Source organism: Lissotriton helveticus, chromosome 6 (genome assembly GCF_964261635.1).
Source record: "Lissotriton helveticus chromosome 6, aLisHel1.1, whole genome shotgun sequence".
NCBI classification, from domain to species: Eukaryota; Metazoa; Chordata; class Amphibia; order Caudata; family Salamandridae; genus Lissotriton; species Lissotriton helveticus.
The window spans coordinates 1,850,288,633-1,850,294,083 of NC_136067.1; positions in this window are offsets into that span (position 1 = coordinate 1,850,288,633).

A 5,451-nucleotide genomic window follows, 5' to 3' on the forward strand; every position below is an offset into this window, starting at 1 on the left:
GAGTAGCACATGATGGTACTACCCATTATTTCACAGACGCTAAGTCTGCTTTGAAATTCGCAAAGCATGTTTGCAGTACTAGGCCAAAGAGGAAACATGCACAGCTGGGGGATGAAGGAGGTCGTCTTAGTGACAATGATTGATCCTACTAGACTTGCTTTCAAGGACGTCTGCTCCTCGGTAAAGGGATTTTTCTTCCGTTCACAGGTTATGCTGTTTACATGTACCACTCATGTGCTATGGAGCACCACAAGTTTGCAAAGTTTGCTATATTGTGCCTTTGGGCTTGCTATGTTCTCATGCTGAACTCCACTGTGCGCCCTGTGCGTTGGCTACCGTATAGATTTGAAGTATCAAGATCAGACGCTAGCAAACTAGGCTGAAGTGCGCAGCCACCCTGTGCAAACAGGGGTGTATGCTCAGGATACCACGCCCTCAAGGGGTGATTCCCAATGTTTGTACCTTTTCATTATGTTTACGCTATGCGTAGGTTAGGGGAGGCTATGACACAACCTAATTGGGGGGTTGCTGTGGGTGGTGGGAGGAAGGGGTTGTTGGAATTGTTGGCGAGTGCGAAGTACTTTTCTCATTTGCGCTGTGCGATCATTGGACTTGGATATGTGACTAGACAATTATTGTATAGTAGGAATGCAGCATCAACATTGCAATGGAGATGACAAGGGTTTTAACTTGGAACATCCGCGGGCTTAGCGACGGCAGGAAGGCGAGATTAATGCATGGGTATCTTATAAGACACAAAATAGACATCTGCTTTTTGCAGGAGACACACATCAACTCCACACCGTCCCCCAGGCTAAAACACTCCAGATGGTGCTCGATTCATTCTGCCATTTACTCTAATTATGCCCGTGGGGTGGCCATCCTTGTACGAAGAGGACTAGATTGGAAGGAACATAATGTGTACTGTGACCCGGAGGGCAGATTTATTGTGGTATACGGCACCCTACTGGGGAAGCCATTGGTATTGGCAGCGATATATGGCCCAAATGTTGACGACCCAGAATTTTTTAGATCTGTATGGGCGCAAATAGCATTGATGGATTACCCTACTGTCATTTGGGGTGGAGACTTTAATGTTGTACTGAATGATGATTTGGATCGTTGGGGGGCATCGAGGCCGCTGCACCCAAGTGCCAGGCAGGCATTGCTAGACATTCTTCAAGAGGGTTTATTGCTAGACATATGGAGGTCTAGGCACCCGAACGTCAGGGAGGGCACCTGTATTTCGAGTCACCATGCTGCTTGGCCGAGGTTAGATTACTGGCTGGTATCGCCGGATGTGGCTACATGGGCAGTGAATGTGTGTAATCAGGCTAGATCGCTCTCTGATCATGCTCCATGCCTGTTGGAAATTAAAGTGCCGGATGCTCCCACTCGTGCCTTCACCTGGCGCTTACCACCACACGCATTGTTAGATACAGCATTTACTGAAGAAATCAGAGCAGACATAATTTAATACTTTGAAATGAACGCGGGCTCAGTGTCAACGGAGTCTGTCCGGTGGGATGCATTTAAAGTGGTGATCAGGGGGCAGTGTATTGCACGTAAGGCAGGGGTACTAAAGGCCATTAGAAATACGCTAAGCAAGATTGAGGGAGAGCTGAAGGAGATGGAATCACGTTTCTGCGATAGTCCCACGCCTGACTTAGCGGTTCAAATGAAAGCTAAGCTCCTAGACTTTAATGAGGAGGCACAACGGGAGGTGAAGTTCTTGGGCAAGCAGGCAGAGGCCCTTAGATAGGGGGAGGGCGATAGACCCAGCAGGACACTGGCTCGCCTCATCTCCACCAGATCACAGTCCACATACATACACTCCATTATGAATCCAGACGGGGAGGTGGCGGTGGGACAGGAAGCAGTTCTTCACACTTTCACAGAGTTCTACTCTAATCTATATAAATCCAGACAAAGTATGACTCAAGATTCCCTCGATGCATATTTAGACACGATAGCATTGGTATGGTTTACCAACGCACACGGCGAATATATGGACATCCCGATCACAGCTCAAGATATAGCCAAGGTAATAAAGAGTATGCCGTTAAACAAGGCCCCTGGCCCTGATGGCCTCACAACGGCCTTTTATAAGACCTATGCAGATGAACTAGCTCCGCGGTTGCACGCAGTTGTTGCTGAGGCCCTTGAAACTGGAATTCTACCTGAGTCCATGCGCGAAGCCCTGATCATAACGCTTTTAAAACCAGATAAAGACCGCCAGTCATTAGATTCTTATAGGCCTCTTTCCCTCATCAACGTGGATGTGAAAATCTACGCAAAAATAATTGCTGATAGACTGCAGCCGTTACTACCGATGGTGGCCCTGCCGGACCAATCAGGCTTCATACCAGGGCGTGCAACGTCCCATAACTTAAGAACTATATTCTCGGTATTGCACTACCTTCACCCAACTGTACAAGCAGCGGTCGTGTTTTTAGACGCTACAAAAGCCTTCGACTCGCTAGAATGGCCTTATTTATTCAGGATTCTAAGCAAGATGGGCTTCAGCCCCTTATTCATCAATCTAGTACGACTATTGTATACCTCCCCTAAAGCAAGAGTGCAGGTGAATGGATTGTTATCCGAGCCCTTTGACATCTCACGAGGCATGAGACAGGGCTGCCCCCTGTCTCCGCTGCTCTTCGCCATCGCGCCCCTTGCTGCAAGAGTTAGACAACACCACACGGCGAGAGGCATAAGTTTTAGCTCCCGTAGTCTATTGATATCTCTATACGCAGATGATGTAACTCTATATGTCATAAACCCCACCGTAAATCTTAATCCTCTGCTTCGCGAATTTGTAAGATTTGAAGGCCTGGCTGGTGTGTCGATTAACTGGACTAAATCGGTTGCGTTCCCGCTAACCGATACTACCCCTGAAGTGAGGTCCGATTATCCCCTATGCTGGGAGGCGGACTCTGTTAAATATTTAGGCATCTGGATCAGTCGTAACATACAGGATATATGGGCCCTTAACTTTGGAAAAGCGGTGCACTGGTTGGAAACCAAAGTAGCTATTTGGAATAAACTCCCTCTGTCTTTAGTTGGGAGGATCGCACTGGCAAAAATGGTGGTGTTGCCGAAGTTCCTCTACTTATTCGTGAATATCCCCAACCCATTAACGAAACATTTTCACACCTGTTTGAGATCTTCCTTATTATCACTGGTGTGGGCTGGGGGTCAGGCCAGAGTATCTTGGGCACTCTTGACACTACCGCTCCGACAGGGGGGATTGGGCGCTCCTGATATGCAGCTTTACGCATTGTGTGCGCAGGCCCAATTTGTTCATTTTTGGGTATATCCAACGCCATACCAACCACACGTTGCAGTGGAATTAGACTCCGTGGCCCCATTACCACTCAGTGTAGCGTTATATGGCGAAGCACCACAACCCTCCCTGGACATTGATACAGCCAATATGCTTCGGTGGGTGTGGCGAGAACTCCAGAAGAGAGCTAGACTTCCGCTCCAATATGCACCGGCAATCCCTTTGAGATGCAACCCTATGATGCCCTGTTTGGCTGTAAGTGGAGGTGATATCTCCATACGTGGAGCGCCATTGCGTACATTTGCTGACTTATAGCCGAATGGCACGTTTCAGGACCCCCAATCGGGTGGCGATGACGAGCCCCTGACTTTCAATGATCTATTTACCTACCATAAGCTGAAAACGTCCTGTAGGGCGTTCTGGGGTCAGTTTCTTGAAGAACCTCCACAATTGCAAGCGCTCCAAAACGTGCTTGCTAGAGCATCCCCCAAAAAACTAGTATCTAGATTGTATAACAGTATGCAGGAGCAAGCCCCTATCATAGTGCCGACATCCATGCAAGCGTGGAATACAGAACTGGAGGAGCCTTTGACAGAAGATCAATGGTCCTTTTGCTGCAGACAACTAACTGAACTATCGCCTAACTATAAACTCCGGCAGATTAATTTCAATTTTTTACACAGGTCTTACCGCACACCGGTATCGCTGCACCGCATGGGACTGAAGGATGACACTAACTGTTGGAAGTGTGGCGCCGAAAAGGCTTCTTTTTTACATGTCGCCTAGAGCTGCCCAATGCTTGCTGAGTATTGGACCGCCATTTTTTCTGCAATTATTCAGATCCTCCTTAGAACAGATGACCCTTTCCCGACCCTTGGGCTGTTGGGATATGTAATTGATACTGCACCTAATAATCGAAACTTCATGCCTTACTACTTCTATACGCTAGACGCCAGGTGGCTGTACATTGGGGTCGTAGGGCTTTGCCTAAATTTGATGCATGGTTGGCAGATGTGACATAAGGCCATACGCAACTAGGTAACTATTGGGAACTCATGCCCTCTGCTTCCCGACCCAAAGAAATTTGGGAACCTTTTCTACAGTGGTCAAGTGCTAGAGCGAACACCCCCAACTCTGTGCAGTCTCCCTCTGGGGCGATAGACGATGCTGCTAGATAAGAAGATGTGATCTCTGTGACATTGGCTGAATGGGGTAGCCCTTTTTGCTGTTCATTATATAAGAATATATGACTGAGATTTCTCAGTGTTCATTTTGTTTTATGTGTACTTTTACTTGTAACTGCCTCCACCTATGCCTAGATATGTGATTGTGTGTCCCCTTGCTCGCTGTATTGGATTAGCGCCACATGCCCGGATATAATGACAATGTTGACTGCACGTACTGGATATGTAATGATTGCACGCGTAGATTTACCTCCTTGTTACTTACAGCACTGAGTTTTGCCTGAATTGGTTGTTGACATGGGGAGAAGACTAGGGGGAAAAACAAGAAAAGTGCACATCCTATGTGCCCTTCGCTACAGTGTAAACTCCTGAATTGGTATGTTTTTACAGCAGTTCTGATTGCATGTGCCACTGTAATGTATTAACTATGCAACTTTGAATAAACAAATAAAAAATTAGCCTGAACCTGGCTACAATCGCTATGTCTCGGGGGCTCTGCAGGGCTTCCACCCACTCCTTGTCATCTATGTCCCCCAACTCCTCCACCCAAGTCTGTTGAAGCTGTCCCATCGGGTCTGGGGTGTTGCACATTAGTTTCCGGTAAATAACCGATATTCCTTTTTCTGGGATGGGGTCGGCCAACAGTCTGTCCTCTAAGGGGGAAAAATCGGGGAGATGGGTAACTTCTCGGATATGCTTCCTGATCGCTTTTCCAAGCTGGAAATAGCGAAGTCTCTTCGTGGGGGAGAGGTCACACTCCTGGCTAAGGGTCTCGAACGGGAGCAGTGAACCATTTCTCCATACATCTCCCAAGTGTTCAATTCCTATCTGTGCCCACTGAGAAAACCTGTGCAGTCCAGATACCTCCCTCAGCTGTTCACTATGCCATAGTGGGCTCATAGCCGGCAATTTGGATTGCCATCCCAGGTATCGATTGGCCTCTGTCCAACTACTCACTGTTTTCTCGCTGTGTGTTGGTAA